This window comes from Dendrobates tinctorius, unplaced genomic scaffold, assembly GCF_039654945.1.
Source record: "Dendrobates tinctorius isolate UK_male_01 unplaced genomic scaffold, ASM3965494v1 ptg000036l, whole genome shotgun sequence".
Classification (NCBI taxonomy): Eukaryota; Metazoa; Chordata; class Amphibia; order Anura; family Dendrobatidae; genus Dendrobates; species Dendrobates tinctorius.
Window position 1 is genome coordinate 14,719,935 of NW_027361704.1, and position 18,301 is coordinate 14,738,235.

The following is an 18,301-nucleotide window of genomic DNA, read 5'->3' on the forward strand; positions in this document are numbered from 1 at the left end:
CATAGTGACCTGGGGTCATCATGAAAACTCCCAGGTCACCAAGCTACGGAAAGCTTCTTAGACCATGCTCACAGCATGGAGTTAGAAGCTTTCAGTATAGGTATAATGCACTGCAATGCATAACACCTGCAATCAAAGTAAAAAAAAAGTGTAAGTCCCATAAAGAGACCAAGTAGAAAAGTAAAAACAAAATGTAAAAAATATGTTAAAAATTATATATTACAAAATAATGATAATAAAAAATATTACATTAATAAATACACATTTTGAAAAAAAGCGTTTGGTATCGCCGTGCCCGGAACAACCCAATATATATAAGTTTCACACTAGTTAATCAATTCAGTGAACACCGTAAACAAAAACAAGAAAAATGTAGCAAACTATGCTTTATCATCATGCCGCTTGGGAAAATTGGAATAAAACTCAATCAAAAAGATGAATGCAAATAAAAGTGGTACCGCTGAAAACGCCATCTTGTTCTGCAAAAAACAAATCGCCACACAGCTCCATCAGTTTTTATTGTGTAAAAGCGCCAAAAAAAATATATAAATGCGGTATCGCTGTAATCGTATTCACCCAAAGAATAAAGCTGTCTTATCAATTTTACCAGATGCAGAACAGGTAAAAAAAACAAAAACAAAAAACAATTCGTGAATTGCTGGTTTTTGTTCATTCTCTTTCCACAAAGATCAGAATAGAAAGTGATCAAAAAATGTTATGTGACTGAAAATTGTGCCAATGAAAACGTCAACTCGTCCTGCGAAAAACAAGATTGTCACGTGATTCTGTGGGCCCAAATATGGAAAAAATAAAGCTCTTAATGTATGGGGATGCAATGAAAAGTGTCTTTTAGTGTGTGCCAGCAGCCAAACATAAAGTAAGCCCATATAAATCTGGAATTGCTGCAATCACACCGACCTGAAGAATAAAGTCACCTAATCACTTATACCGCACGAGGAACAGTGTAAACATAAATCAAATTCTTCTCCTGTTGTTGCACTTTCTGCCTCCCAAAGATCGCAGTAGGCTAGGCTCACATTTATCCTGCACTCTGTGCTGAGCGCTTGCACCAGGGTTTCCATGTAAATCTGTGAAATATGTGATTCAGACAGAACCCCCGGCAGAAGATTCCTTAAAATGAGACAGATGGAAGCACTGTGGATGCCATCTGGCGATGTCCATCTTTTTAGGATTGTATAAGAGCATCATTGGCCACAGTTTTTTACACCTCTGAAAAGAAGGACACCGCTAAACAGAGACCAGATGAAGTCCAGAGTAACTCTGCTGCCGCATTATAGTTCCTCGGGGGCCTCGTCTGAATCATGTCACTCAGAGATTTAGATGTATACCCTAATGTAAGTGCTCAGCATAGAGCACCGGATAAATGTGATTTCAAACGTTATGTAAGATGTTCCCAATAAAAGCTTCAACTCAATCCACAAAAAAGCAAGCCCTCACCTCAGGTTTGTCATCTGTTAAGTGAAATATAGGGGGCTTCCACATTACTGGTAGCACAAAGGCTCTGGAAAATCCAAATGGCTCCTTACCCCCCAAAAGAAATTCAGCGCTCCCAAATCCAAATGCCTCCCTCTCTTCTGAGCCCTAGTGTGCATAAATCACCTTTAGCATCCACATGTTTTGCAGGGGTATAATTTCCAAAATGGGGTTACTTGAGTGGGGATTCTGCGTTTCTAGCAATTAGGGGTTCTGTATATGGAGTCCACAAACTATTTTAGGAAAATCTCAGCTCCAGGAGGCAAATAGCACTCCGTCTATCCCAATTCTCGCCATGTGGCTAATCAGTACTGTACAGCCACATATGGGGTATTTCTACATTCAGCAGAAATTGGGGATGAATTCTGATGCCATTTTCACCCATTTTCTTGTGTGAAAATGTAAAATCTGGGTCTAAAACAATTTATGTGGTAAAAATTTAATTATATTTTCCTCACTACCCAGAGGTATAAAATTCTGTGACACCTCTGTGGTGTTAATATGATCACTGTACCCCCTAGATTAATTCATCAAGAGGTGTATTTTATAAAATGTGGTCACTTATGAGGAGTTCTGGGGTTATGGCACTTCAGGGGCCCTCCTAGTGGGTCATGGAACACTCAAGCCATAATGGTAAAATCTGCACAATAATATGGCACTCCTTCCCTTTTGCGCTTTGCATTGTGCCTCAAAAGTAGTTACCAATTACTTGTAGGGTTTTGGCACTAGGGCCCTACTAGTGGGTCATGGATCCCTCAAGCCATAATGGTAAAATCTGCACAATAATATGCTACTCGTTCCCTTTTGCGCTTTGCATTGTGCCTCAAAAGTAGTTACCAATTACTTGTAGGGTTTGGCACTAGGGCCCTCCTAGTGGGTCATGGAACCCTCAAGCCATAATGGTAAAATCTGCACAATAATATGGCACTTCTTCCCTTTTGCGCTTTGCATTGTGCCTCAAAAGTAGTTACCAATTACTTGTATGGTTTTGACACAGGAGAAATTGTTGACCACTGTCTCCTACTCTCTAGGCTGCAGTCACTAGGCATTAAGGACACCGCTCTCTCCTGATTCTCTTCCTATCTTTCTGACTGCTCCTTCAGTGTTTTGTTCACTGGCTCCATGTCATCTAATCTTCCTCTCGCTGTCGGGGTGCCTCAGGAATCAGTCCTTGGCCCCTTCTCTTCTCTCTGTACACGGCCCCAATTGGACAGACCATCAGCAGATTTGGCTTTCAGTACCATCTTTATGCTGATGACACACAGCTATACACGTCATCCCCTGTTCTTACCCCCACGCTACTACAGAACGCCAGTGACTATCTGTCTGCATTCTCCAACATCATGTCCACTCTCTATCTGAAACTTAACCTCTCAAAAACTGAATTTCTTCTGCTTCCGCCGTCTACTAATATCCCTAAATCTGACATTTCCCTCTCCATGGGTGGTACCATAATAACACCCCAACAGCAGGTGCGCTGTCTGGGTGTTATGTTTGACACCAATCTCACCTTCACATCAAATATATAATCTCTTGCCGCTTACACCTAAAGAACATCTCCAGAATCCGCCCTTTTCTTACCATGGAAACAACAAAAACCCTCACTGTCGCATTGATCCACTTCCGCCTGGACTACTGCATTGCTCTATTAATTGACCTCCCTGTTACTCTACTTCCCCTCTCCAATCCATACTTAATGCAGCAGCCGGGGTCATCCATCTGGCTAATCGGTACTCGGACACATCCGCTCTTTGTCAATCGTTACACTGGCTGCCCATTCATTATAGGATCCAATTCAAAGTACTTGTTCTCACCCACAAACCTCTCCGCAGTGCAACACCCCCCTACATCTCCTCCCTCATTACAGTCTATCGGCCTAACCGACCGCTGCGCTCTGCAAACGACTTTCGACTAACCTCTGCACTAATCCACACCTCCCACTCCTGACTCCAAAGCCCCCGTTACACACTGCGATATCGCTAGCAATATCGCTGTAAAGTCACCGATTTTGTGACGTTGCAGCGATATTGCTAGCGATATCGCTGCATGTGATACTTACCTCCGACCGGCTCCCCCGCTGGTTATCGCTGATCGCGCGAGAAGCTCCTGGACCATTTCTCGTCGTCAGCTTCCTGCTGCGCTTCCTGCTGTGACGATGAGCGACGCGTGGAGCCTGGCGGGAGGACGCAGGATCGCCACGTCTGACAGGTAAGTAGCGATCCCCGTCCCTAGCGATGTCGCTGGTGAGATCTGCCTGTGTGGCAGCTCACTAGCGACCACTTAGCGATGTACCAGCGATCCTGACCGCGTCATATCGCTGGTCGGGGTCGCTGGTGAGTCGCTAGGTGTAACGGTACCTCAAGACTTCTCTCATGCTCCCCCAATCCTCTGAAATGCTCTACCTCAAGAAATTAGGATTATCCACAATTTGCACAGTTTTAGGCGCTTCCTCAAAACACGTTTGTTCAGAGCTGCCTATCAGGTTCACTAATCAAAGTCATTTTATGTGTAAGTGTGCATGTGTAGCCCATTGACTATCTTCATCTATCCCTCACTCCCTCAAGATGGCTGGACCATCATTGTAAATACATCATTGTAAATACACCCCTGTACTTTGTATCTCCCCCGCCTCATTGTAGATTGTAAGCTTTCACGAGCAGGGTCGTTTTATTTTGCTTTAATTATTGTATTGTTAACGTTGTGAGTTATGACTTGTTTTGAAACTGTTAAACTGTAAAGCGCTGCAGAATATGTTGGCGCTATATAAATAAAGATTATTATTATTATTATTAATAAATTGCTGGTCAACTTTTAACCCTTATAACTTCCTAACAAAAGAAATTGTATTTCAAAAATTGTGCTGATGTAAAGTAGACATGTGGGAAATATTTATTGATAGATTTGTGTGACATGACTCTCTTATTTAAGGGCATAAAAATTAAAGGTTTGGAAATTGTGAAACTCTCAAAATTCTGGCCAAATTTACAATTTTTTCACAAATAAGCGCAAGTCATATCGAAGAAATATTACCACTATCATGAAGTACAATATGTCATGAAACAACATTCTCAGAATCTCAGTGGGACCCGTTGAAGCGTTCCAAAGTTATTGCCACATAAAGTGACACTGGTCAGATTTCAAAATTTAGACCTGGTCATTAACCTACAAAGTAAAACACAAGCCGCGGAGACACCATCACATGTTTCTCAACGCAAGCATGTTTTTGCATAATTCCCATAAGGGATGGGGGCATTGCTCTAGAATCACTGCGTTGAGAAACATGTGATGGTGTCTCCGCAGTGTTGGATGTTGATCTCCATGAGTTCATTCATCCTCATTTTTCACAGTCTTTTACTAGGCATTGCTCCTACTAGCCAGTTTCCTACTCCACGCTGATGAGGGGCAATACCCCGAAACAGCTGTTTTGTGGATGGATACCATGTTTTGGCATAGGTGGTTTCCTTCATTGGAGACTGCCCTTCCCGTGGTTGTTCCTTCCCGGGGAAAGACCTGGCTAGTCATTGCTTGCGTTGAGAAACATGTGATGGTGTCTCCGCGGCTTGTGTTTTGCATGTTTTTGCATAATTCCCATAAGGGATGGGGGCATTGCTCTAGAATCACTGCGTTGAGAAACATGTGATGGTGTCTCCGCAGTGTTGGATGTTGATCTCCATGAGTTCATTCATCCTCATTTTTCACAGTCTTTTACTAGGCATTGCTCCTACTAGCCAGTTTCCTACTCCACACTGATGAGGGGCAATACCCCGAAACAGCTGTCTGTGGATGGATACCATGTTTTGGCATAGGTGGTTTCCTTCATTGGAGACTGCCCTTCCCGTGGTTGTTCCTTCCCGGGGAAAGACCTGGCTAGTCATTGCTTGCGTTGAGAAACATGTGATGGTGTCTCCGCGGCTTGTGTTTTGCATGTTTTTGCATAATTCCCATAAGGGATGGGGGCATTGCTCTAGAATCACTGCGTTGAGAAACATGTGATGGTGTCTCCGCAGTGTTGGATGTTGATCTCCATGAGTTCATTCATCCTCATTTTTCACATTAACCTACAAAGTGGCTCGGTCCTTAAGGGGTTAAAGCATGACACAAAAGAGAGACAAAAATGCAGTAAAAAACACTCGTAATAACATGAACTTAAATATGCAATGAAGAAACCCAAGTAATCTAAATTATCTAATACCGTATTTTTCAGACTATAAGACGCACCAGACCATAAGACGCACCCTAAATTTTTAGAAGGAAAATAGGGAAAAAAATAATGTGTCAAATGGGGGTCCGTCTTACAGTCCGAATTCAGCTTACCAGGGAAGGGATCCAGCACAAGTGGAGGAGTGGTCACAGGGGTTGTTCGGTGTTCCAGGCTGGTGCGGTGGCCTCTAGGAAATCCCATCCCTAGCTGGTGCGGTGGCATCTCTGTGCTGGGGCAGGGGTGCTGTGCTGGGGCAGGGCTGCTGGGGAAGGGGGCTGTGCTGGGGCGCTGTGCTGGGATGCTATGCTACTGTGCTGGGGAAGGGGTGCAGTGCTGGGGTACTGTGCTGGGGAAGGGGTGCTGTGCTGGGGCGCTGCGGTCCTGTGCTGGGGCGCTGCAGTGCTGTGCTGCGGTACTGTGCTGAGGCACTGCGGTTCTGTGCTGGGGAAAGGGCGCTGTGCTGTGGTTCTGGGGTACTGTGCTGGGGAAGGGTTGCTGTGGTGCTGTGCTGGGGCGCTGTGGTGCTGGGGTACTGTGCTGGGGAAGGGGTGCTGGGGCGCTGCGGTGCTGGGGTACTGTGCTGTGGTCCTGTGGTACTGTGCTGGGGCGCTGTGCTGGGCCGCTGTGCTGCGATGCAGGCCCGCTATGCTCCGATGCAGGGGCGCTGTGCTCCTGTGCAGAGGCAGCGGCTCCAGCAGCATTTTCTCAAAGATCGGAGGTTGCCATGTTGCGGTGGCCTCCGGGAACATGTACGCCAGGAAGATGGCCACCAGTCCGGGGACAGCGCATGCTCCGATTCAGATCTCGTCCCGAGATCTCGTTGCCAAGATTTGAATCTCGTCTCCCAAGATCTCGGGCCGAGATCTGTACCTGAGCATGCGCCGTCCCCGGACCGGCGGCCATCTTCCCGACGTCCATGTTCCCGGAGGCCACCGCAACATGGCAGCCTCCGGTCTTTAAGAAAATGACGCCGGAGCCGCTTCCTCTGCACTGGAGCACAGCGCCCCTGCATTGCAGCACAGCGGCCCTGCACCGGAGCACAGCCTGCCGCCACCACCTTACCACAGAGCCCCACCGCACCGGCACCAGCCACAGAAAGTGAGTATATTGCGACCATAAGATGCACCCCCCCACTTTCCCCAAAAAATTTTGGGGAAAAAAGTGCGTCTTATGGTCTGAAAAATACGGTATATGCAAAGATACTACAGAAAATCTGCACTAAAAACCCACCAAATACTCATGGTACTTTAACCTATAGCTTTTTGATGAAGATGTAGAAAAAGCTTCTGATCCAAACTGAGCATCAAAAATGGTGGAAAACACTCTTTGACTGGTTTGGATGGGAAAAGCACCTATATGTCACACAGTATAGTGTTTTTTGCATGTTATTTTGAATATTTTGCAGTAACACTAAAGAGAAGCTTATACAAAGAGTATTTGATGCATTTTTAATGTGCATTTGCAGTAACATCCTCGTAAAAAAAACCTGTGAATAGGCCGTAAGGAGGAAGAGGTCATGCATGTACAATGCTTTCTATAAGGGTATGTTTCCACGGGGCGTATTGGCAGCGCTTCGGAAGCAGCTCCTCCCAAAGCGCTGCCAACTTTTGTACGTGCGGTGATTCTGCATGTGTTCATTGAACACATGCAGAATCACTGCATCCTATATATAGAATGGTGCTATTTATCTTGTGGAGACTGAGCGTCTCAGCAAGATAAATAGACATGCTGCGGTCTGTAAAGACACGCAGCATGTCCAGTTATGCAGGGAAGCCGCGGGTGTTCCTGCACGCATAGGAGAGCTGGGATTTCATAAAATCCCATCCACTGCAGATTTGATGCTGCAGCTGTACGCAGCGTCCACTCCGCAGCGTTTACTGACCGTGGAAATATACCCTAATAGATCATATTTTTTTTGCTTGATGCCTATTGTTTCATAACTCACATAAACCACAGTGAAGCGAGCCACAGACACTGGAGGGCACCTGTCTAATTCACAGACTACTTTCTGGAGCCAAGCAAAAACTGGATGCAGCATTCCAAAAAATAATGGTGAAGAATATGTTTTTTCAGCCCATGATGGTAATGTATCGGTTATGAATTGTGAACTTTTCTCATTCCTTGCCATAATGTTTTTCGAATGCTGCCTCTAGTGTTAGTATTTTGTCTGGATGGTCTGGTTCTTCCCATGATCAAATAAGCAAGGGTCTATTTCACCAATCCCGATCAAGATAAATGTAGCAGCTTGGTATGGATATGCTTAAAACTTAACCTTTAATCAGAAATTAAAATCTATATAGCGCAAATTAGTGCCAGATAAAACAGTGCTCGTGCAATAGTGTCAATAAAGGAAAAGAACAAAGGCAGCCTGTGCCAGAAAACGCCCTATTAATATCAAAGTAGTGAACAGACTATTTTTCTTTAGTGTCTTATCGATCTGAGTATTAATATTCCAGATATACTGGCCAAACACACTTCAGCATATATAATGACACTTTTTAGAATTTTCAGTATCCTAATGGAAATTCCTGCAAAATTCTTCCTAATTCTGTATCACATAACATCAAATATATTCAATTAATAGGCGATGATCGGAGTATCTATTGCTCCACATCATTCCATCATGCTATACCAGCATATCTCCCAGGTCAAAATGAACCATACATCGTATCCATGGAATACCATAAATTATCCTTAACATATTACTGCATAGAAAGTAATCTCATGGTCAAACAAATGTATGTCTATATACTCATCTTCAGGTGTATTTATCCTGTACACCAATGCCTGTATAAACGCTCCTGAAAAGAAGTGGCCCCCAGCCTCAGCATATTCTCATGCCCTCATTCATCTGGATGGCTTTATTCCCACACCGTTCTCCCAACGCGTTTCATCCATTAGGGACTCATCAGGGGAGTTATTAGAGTTTAATAGGAGACATAGCGCGCAGGCTACACCTTCACTCACTTTATATGAATCTGAGCACAGAGAGACAACCTCTCTATTTCCGGACGCCAGATACGTCATTTCTGGTCCTTCCCCGTGTAATGTACCATCTCTATCTATGTGCCCCACTTCCTGGGCTTGGCTTAGGTCCGTTCACGTCACGTCCGGTCTATCCTGTTACAGCGTCATCACAACACCGCTCACGTGATTTGCAGTGTCCATAGCAACCTGACGCTGCATTGTCTCTTAACCCGTATCTCCCAAAACTTATAATTTGAGTACACCGGGTTTTAGCGGTTGTCCCCGAATTAACCCTATAATAGCGTGGTTTAATTCTCAAAATTCTTGGAAACAACCGCGTCTGGGTTATATGACACTCAGTTTAAATTATTTCATTAAATTACTGAGTACCCTAGTATGGACACCTTGCACGAATTCCATATCCAAATTTATTAGCATTCAAATTTACAATGGAAAGAGGAACAAAAACAAAGGAAGAAAATATCCATAATGACTTTCACTTATAAATCATCAGGGGGTCAATCTGGATTGTAATTGCATGTAAAAAGGGACACCACGGATCCTCTTATTTTTAAGGAGTATATAGAAAGAGTGCTCACTAGGTCTCTCCCTATTATTCCCTCACTACCTGTTCCCTACCTCACGCGGAGGTTGGCACCCTAAAATCCTGCGCAAGTGGCGCCCCCACTCGTCGGCGGCTCTCCCTAGATTAGCTAGCCCTATTATTCCCTCCCTACAAGAAGGAAGAAAAGGAGAGTATATCACTAAGTCCCTTAGGGTGTATTGTTTGCAGAGTAAAGATCCAAAAGGTTTCTTTTTGGAGGATATGTTTGTCCCAGTCACTTCCTCTCTGATTTCTGGGAATTTTTTCAATCCCTATGAAACTGACCACTTTAAGATCTCCCTTATGGATCTGGTTAATATGATTAGCTACTGGTGTATCACGTTTGTTGATGGTATCTCTATGATGCTCTCCTACCCTTACTCTGAGCTCTCTTTGTCTTGCCCACGTATTCTAAACCGCATCTGCACGTCATCTTATATATTACCCCTACTGATCTACAGTTAATAAACTGGTGAATGGGGTATATTTCTCCTGTGATGTTACTACAGAATTCATTATTTTTTTCAATCGAAGTGCAGTATTTACAGTGACCACATTTATAGCATCCCTTTGGTTGGGTACCTAACCATGTGGTGCTGTCAACACTTCCTGGGGCAAAATGGCTGCGGACCAACCTATCCTTTAACGACCGGCCTTTCTTATATGTAATCTGTGGATGACAAGATATAAATCTCATAAGATCTTGATCCATGCATAGAATTGGCCAATGTCTGTTAATTATATCTTTTATGTCATTTGCTCCATTACAGTATTTTGTAATGAATCTAATGGTTTCTTCATCCTTGTTTTTCTGTTTTGGGATGAGTAGGTCCTTTCTTTCTCTAGCTAGAGATGTCCTATAGGCATTCCTCAATATCCCATCTGGATATCCCCGTTCACGAAAACTGGATCTTAGGTCATCAGCTTGTATCTTATAACTATCCTCATCTGAACAATTTCTTCTCATACGTAGGTATTGTCCTTTCGAAATCCCTTTTTTTAGGGGAACTGGATGGTTTGACTCCCATCTCAGAAGTGAATTAGAAGATGTAGGTTTCCTATATGTTCTCGTTAAAAGGCGCCCATTCTCTCCCCGTTCAATCAGGACATTGATGAAATCAGAGAGGAGGTGACTGGGACAAACATATCCTCCAAAAAGAAACCTTTTGGATCTTTACTCTGCAAACAATACACCCTAAGGGACTTAATGATATACTCTCCTTTCTTCCTTCTTGTAGGGAGGGAATAATAGGGCTAGCTAATCTAGGGAGAGCCGCCGACGAGTGGGGGCACCACTTGCGCAGTATTTTAGGGTGCCAACCTCCGCGTGAGGTAGGGAACAGGTAGTGAGGGAATAATAGGGAGAGACCTAGTGAGCACTCTTTCTATATTTCCTTACTCCTTAAAAATAAGAGGATCCGTGGTGTAATTTAATGAAATAATTTAAACTGAGTGTCATATAACCCAGACGCGGTTGTTTCCAAGAATTTTGAGAATTGCCCCTTGCCCCTGTTTCAGCCAATCAGCTTGGCTGAAACAATGATGTCCTAGGCTGGGATCGAGTACTGATGTACTCGATCCTAGAGCCGGTGCCTGGCAACGCCAGGCACCGGCAAAAAGCACCCGGATTGGCGCGATCGCCGATCTGATCGATCGCGCCAATCGCAGTGCACAGCGGCGCTATATCGCCTCTGTGCCCTGCCAGTACCGGCCGGATCGGTGCTATATTAGCACCGATCCTATGCTGGAGCCTGATGCAGGCCCAGCAGGGCCTGCAGGAGTTGGCTGACGCGATCGATTAGATCGGCGATCGCGCCAACCACAGGGCACAGCTGCGGTCACCATGTGACCGCTCTGTGCCCTGCTAGTGACCTGGGCATGACCTGCCTAGTAATCGGAGCTGTGAGCTCCGATTCCAGGCAGTTGCCATGGTCACCAGGCAGATCAGGGATTGGTGGGATCGATGTAATCATTCGATCCCACCAATGACAGGTCACAGCAGCGATGTGACCGCTCTGTGACCTGCCCCCTGACCTGCCTCTGACCTGTCTGACCTGTCTGCAGGGGTCCTCACTCTAGCTGAGGATTCCTGCAGAGAGGTCGGACGCAGCAAGAGCTCCTGTGCTGGGTATTGTGGTGCCACAGCTTGTAGCATCACAATCCCTGCAGAAGAAAGAAGAAAGAAAACTACAACTGTAAGTGCTAATTGATCCCTGATCCCCTGCCCAATCTATCTTCACCCCCCCAATCTATCTTCACCCCCCCAGCTATCTTCATCCCCCATCCCCCCCTCCACCCCCCCTCTTACCCCCCTTCACCCCCCTTTTACCCCCCTCCACCCCACTTTTGCGCCACCTCCGTGCACAGCCGGCGAGCGTTGATCGGTGACACAGTTCACCGATCAACACTCGAGCTCGCTTTTTTTCCTTAGCCCCCTTTGCGCCACTTCCGTACACCCATCCCGCAGCCGCAAAAGTTGGATAAGTGACACACGTCACTTATCCAAGCTTGTGCCTGCCGTTTTTCATTTTTTTCACCCCCCTTTGTGCCACCTAACTACAACCCTAACTGTTGATCCCTGCCCAATCTCTTCATCCACCCCAATCCCCCATCCCCCTTCCCCCTATTTTTACCCCACCTCCGTGCGCAGCCGCCGAACGTTGATTGGTGATGCAGTTCACTGATCAACACTCGAGCTCGCTTTTTTTCCTTAGCCCCCTTTGCGCCACTTCCGTACACCAATCCCGCAGCCGCAAAAGTTGGATAAGTGACACACGTCACTTATCCAAGCTTGTGCCTGCCGTTTTTCATTTTTTTCACCCCTCTTTGTGCCACCTAACTACAACCCTAACTGTTGATCCCTGCCCAATCTCTCTTCATCCACCCCAATCCCCCCATCCCCCTTCCCCCTATTATTACCCCCCTCCACCCCACTTTTGCGCCACCTCCGTGCGCAGCCGCCGAGCGTTGATTGGTGACGCAGCTCACCGATCAACACTCGAGCTCGCTTTTTTTTCCTTAGCCCCTCCGTACACACATCCCGCAGCTGCGAAACTTGGATAAGTGACACAGTTCACTTATCAGAGTTTGTGCCTGCCGTTTTCCTTTTTTTTTTTTTTCCACCACCCCCTTGCACCACCCCGTGCGCACATCCAGCAGCCTAGTTTTGATAAGTGACACTTATCAGCTAGGGCCTGCTGTTTTAGACTTTTTTCCACAGCTTTTTCTTTACAGAAAGTTTACACCAATCACTCCCCCCTCACGTACACATACAGTTTTCAATAAAGTGTACACCCAAGCACCATATTTACACAAAAATGTCATCAAATTCATCCCAACAGCGCTATTCAGTGAAGGAGGCATATGCTTTACTTGCCTCCGACACTGATAGCGATTTGGATGGCGATCCGACTTTTCTTTATTTTTTGGATTCTTCATCCTCTTCTTCTTCCTCTTCCCCCTCCTCATCTTCCTCCTCGGGTCCTGCGGAACCGCCACGCAGACGCTCCAGGACAGAAGATGAGGCAGCGCCCACCATGCCCGCAGCTGACCCAGTGCTCCCCGTATGGACCTCGCCCCCCGAAAATTACGAGCCACTGATTCCTGATTTTGTGGCAGAATCAGGAATCAAGTTTGACACCACCGGCCTCACAGAAATAGACTTTTTCAAAGTCTTTTTCTCTGAGGATTTTGTTAACCTCATGGTGGAGCAAACTAATTTGTACGCTCGTCAATTTTTGGAGCAAAACCCGCGTTCAGCATTTTCAAACTGGTGTCCTGTAGACGCAGTTGAAATGACGCAGTTTTGGGGCCTGGTCCTCCATATGGGGATACTGAAGAAGCCGGAAATTTGGCAATATTGGAGTGTTGATATTTTATACAACACTTCAGTGTTCCGAATGGTCATGGCCCGGACGCGTTTTGAGGCCATCCACAAGTTTCTGCATTATACTGATAATGCAGAGTGTCCCGCACAAGATGACCCCAACTTTGACCGTCTGTTCAAAGTTCGGCCGGTCATCGAACACTTCAACAAAAAGTTTGCTGAAGTGTACGTGCCCCAAAGGGACATCTGCGTGGATGAGTCCTTGGTTCACTTCAAGGGAAGGCTGCGATTCCGTCAATACCTGCCCAGTAAGAGGGCCAGGTACGGAATCAAACTCTATAAGTTGTGTGAGAGTACCTCAGGGTACATCCACAAGTTTAGAGTTTACGAAGGGAAGGACACCCGGATTGAACCCCCTGAGTGTCCTCCTTTCCTGGGAGTGAGTGGGAAAATTGTGTGGGATTTGGTGCACCCACTGCTGGATAAAGGTTATCACCTCTACACTGATAACTTTTATACCAGCATCCCACTCTACAAATCCCTCTCTGATCGACGTACTGCAGCCTGCGGTACTGTCCGCAAAAATCAGAGAGGCCTCCCAAAGATGCTACTTGGGCAGATGCTCCGAAAAGGTGAGAGCAGAGCCCAATGTAGCGACCCCTGCTGGTGGTCAAGTACAAGGACAAGAGAGATGTCCATCTCTTGACCACCATACACGGTGATGGCAGTACCCTCTGCACTGTACGGGTTACCTCTACACAGGTCCTCAAACCGACATGTGTAGTGGGGTACAACAAAAACATGGGGGGAGTTGATCTCTCCGATCAACTCCTCCAACCGTACAATGCATTGAGGAAGGCCAAGGCATGGTACAAAAAGCTGGCCGTGCACATCGTCCAAATGGCAATGCTCAACGCATTCCTGCTGTCACAATGTGCATGCCCCAGCGATACGGCGTACCTTCATTTCCAGGAGCTAGTGGTTAAGGCCCTGATGTTTGGCGCTCAGGAAGGAGCGGGCCCCAGTACTTCTGGTACTGAAGGTGCTCGTATTGTCCCAGGTCAGCATTTTCCGGGGGTGGTCCCGCCAACCCCAAGAAAAGGTAAGCCGCAAAAAAGGTGTCGAGTGTGTTACAAAAAAGGAATACGCAGGGACACCACTTATCAATGCGACACCTGCCCCGAAAAACCTGGCCTGTGCATGAAGGATTGCTTCAAATTGTACCACACCTCCATGCACTACTAATTTACATTAGATTAGTTGGGGGCACATCTAGATTTGTTCTTTGGGGGTCTAGTATCCAAAATGATGTCATATGTGGGGTTTTTTCCTGTTTAGGCACATCAGGGACTCTGCAAATGGAACATGACGCCAGCAGACCATCAAAGTCTGCATTCCAAAACAACACTACTTCCCTTTCGAGCCCCGACGTGTGCCTAAACAGTTTTTTCCCACATGTGGGGTACCAGAGTACCCAGGACAAATTGGACAACGACTTTTGGGGTCCAATTTCTCCTGTTACTCTTGGGAAAATTAAAAATTGGGGACTAAATGATCATTTATGTGGGAACAAAACAGGATTTTATATTTTCACGCCTGGGCATTATAATCTTTAGTGAAACACTTGGGGGTTCAAAGTGCTCACCACACATCTAGATAAGTTCCTTAGGGGGTCTAGTTTCCAAAATGGAGTCACTTATGGGGGGTTTCTACTGTTTAGGAACATCAAGGGCTCTGCAAATGGAACATGACGCCCGCAGACCATTCCATCAAAGTCTGCTTTCCAAAACGTCATTACTTCCCTTTCGAGCCCTGACGTGTGCCCAAACAGTAGTTTTCTCCCACATGTGGGGTATCAGAGTACTCAGGACAAATTGGACAACAACTTTTGGGGTCCAATTTCTCCTGTTACTCTTGGGAAAATTAAAAATTGGGGACTAAATGATCATTTATGTGGGAACAAAACAGGATTTTATATTTTCACGCCTGGGCATTATAATCTTTAGTGAAACACTTGGGGGTTCAAAGTGCTCACCACACATCTAGATAAATTCCTTAGGGGGTCTAGTTTCCAAAATGGGGTCACTTGTGGGGGGTTTCTACTGTTTAGGAACATCAAGGGCTCTGCAAATGGAACATGACGCCCGCAGACCATTCCATCAAAGTCTGCTTTCCAAAACGTCATTACTTCCCTTTCGAGCCCTGACGTGTGCCCAAACAGTAGTTTTCTACCACATGTGGGGTATCAGGGTACTCAGGACAAATTGGACAACAACTTTTGGGGTCCAATTTCTCCTGTTACTCTTGGGAAAATTAAAAATTGGGGACTAAATGATCATTTATGTGGGAACAAAACAAGATTTTATATTTTCACGCCTGGGCATTATAATCTTTAGTGAAACACTTGGGGGTTCAAAGTGCTCACCACACATCTAGATAACTTCCTTAGGGGGTCTAGTTTCCAAAATGGGGTCACTTGTGGGGGGTTTCCACTGTTTAGGCACATCAGACGCTCGTCAAACGTGACATGGCGTCCGATCTCAATTCCAGCCAATTTTAGGTTGAAAAAGTCAAACAGGGCTCCTTCCCTTCTGAGCCCTGCCATGTGCCCAAACAGTGGTCCCCCCCCACATATTGGGTATCAGCGTACTCAGGACAAATTTGAAAACAACCTTTGGAGTCCAATTTCTCCTGTTACCCTTGGGAAAACAAAATATTGGGGACTAAATGATCATGTTTGTGGAAAAAATATGATTTTTTATTTTCACGCCCGGGTGTTATAAACTTCTATGAAGCCCTTGGGGGTTCAAAGTGGTCACCACACATCTAGATAAGTTCCTTAGGGGGTCTAGTTTCCAAAATGGGGTCACTTGTGGGGGGTTTCCACTGTTTAGGCACATCAGACGCTCGTCAAACGCGACATGGTGTCCGATCTCAATTCCAGCCAATTTTAGGTTGAAAAAGTCAAATGGGGCTCCTTCCCTTCTGAGCCCTGCCATGTGCCCAAACAGTGGTTCCCCCCCATATATTGGGTATCAGCGTACTCAGGACAAATTTGACAACAACTTTTGGGGTCCAATTTCTCCTGTTACCCTTGGGAAAATAAAAAAATTGTTGCTAAAATATTATTTTTGTGACTAAAAAGTTAAATGTTCAATTTTTCCTTCCACGTTGCTTCTGCTCCTGTGAAGCACCTGAAGGGTTAATAATCTTGTTGAATGTGGTTTTAAGTAGCTTCAGCGGTGCAGTTTTTAGAATGGTGTCACTTTTGGGTATTTACTGCCATATAGACCCCTCAAAGTGACTTCAAATGTGAGGTGGTCCCTAAAAAAAATGGTTTTGTAAGTTTTGTTGTAAAAATTAGAAAGCGCTGGTCAAATTTTAACCCTTATAACTTCCTAACAAAAAAAAATGTTGTTTCCCAAATTGTGCTGATGTAAAGTAGACATGTGGGAAATGTTATTTAGTAACTATTTTGTGTCACATATTTCTCTGTTTTAAGGGCATACAAATTCAAAGTTTGAAAATTGCAATATTTTCAAAATTTTCGCCATATTTCTGTTTTTTTCATAAATAAACGCAAGTTATAGCGAAAAAATTTTACCACTAAAGTGAAGTACAATATGTCATGAGAAAACAATCTCAGAATCACCTAGATCCGTTGAAGCGTTCCAGAGTTATAACCTCATAAAGGGACAGTGGTCAGAATTGTAAAAATTGGCTCGGTCATGAACGTGCAAACCACCCTTGGGGGTGAAGGGGTTAAGCATCCCATTCTTAGAATGCATTCCGCAATTTTTGTGCACATGGTGCGTTTTTTTCAGCAAAAAAAAGCATCACGGAAAAACTCAGCACGTTCATTAATTTTGCGGAAAAATCTGCATTTCAATGAGAAGGTTGATGCTCCAGAAGAAAAAGGCGAAAAAAATGCGTAAAAAACGCACAAAAAAGCGATAAAAACGTGAAAAATAAAAATGCGGATTTCCTGGGAAGAAGTCAGGTTTTGCTCAGGAAAAATCTGCTTACGTGTGCACATAGCCTTATAGGATTATCGCCGCACATTTTTTTCAGCACACTCAGTTGTGGAAATTATTTTTATTTTAAGTTCTATAAATTAAAATAAAACTTTCTTTGTGGGAAAACCCTTTTCATGCACACGAGAAAACCGATCCAAGTTTCATCAGTGATTTTCATCTGTTTTTTTTCCACTGATAAAAAAAAGTTTCTCCACCTTCTTTTATCAATGAGTGTCATGTCCCATGATTTAGAATCATACAGACAGTACTGCATTTAATTATATTGTTGTTTTTCATTGCTGTGTATAGATCTGTCCCTTTTAGAGGTTGTCTCCTCCCCCCTCGCATGTGACTCTCATTTCTGTAACTCCTCCCTTTTTCTCCATCTTTGAGTCTATCTCCATCTTGGAGACACACGTTTATACAGCTCTGTACAAGGAAAGTCTCTTGCCAGGTCTTCCAACAGCTCATTGCCGAACGAGATAGCACCATGCGCGATATCATGAACAAGACAGAAGCAAAAATCTCACAAATGTCAGAATTGACATCGCACAGATCCAGGTCCACTAAGAGCTCAAAGCACTCAATCAAGTCAAGCTCATCAAGGTACTCAACCCTCAGTAAGCAATTCATAAGAGGGCATGCCGAAGCAGAATCTACGAAAGTGCAAGCCATTTTCGCCCAAAAGAAAGCAGAGAGGGAAACGGAATCTGCACGCAAGAAAGCAGAGATTGCACGCGAGGAGGCGGAAATAGAAGCCCTGCAGATGGAATTAGAACTTGCAGCAGCCCCAGCATAGCTAATTGTCTTGGAGCAGTCTCTATGTGGGAGTCAAGGAGGCAGCCTAAATTCATACGAACTCGACATGGAAGACCCACTTAAGCACACAAGAAATTACGTACTGAGCCAACGAACCCCTGACCACCAACAACATTCCCATCAGCACCGACCTCTCTCTAGAGCAGGGGTCCTCAAACTTTTTAAACAGGGGGCCAGATTACGGTCCCTCGGACCGTTGGAGGGCCGGAATATAGTTTAAAAAAAATTATGAATAAATTCCTGTGCACACTGCACATATCTTATTTAGAAGTAATAAAACAAAAATAGGAACAAATACAATATTAAAAATGAAGTAAAATCATCAAACTTACCGATTTTTTTGGGTTCTTCGAATATCCTACACTTCGAGGCAA

General features: G+C 44.9%; 1 protein-coding gene across 2 annotated transcripts in view; it reads left to right on the top strand.

The window, feature by feature from the left end:
• Positions 1-18,301, top strand: part of SLIT3 (slit guidance ligand 3) — a 1,050,869-nt gene that overhangs the window by 592,562 nt on the left and 440,006 nt on the right. The gene's annotated exons all lie outside the window — the stretch shown is intronic.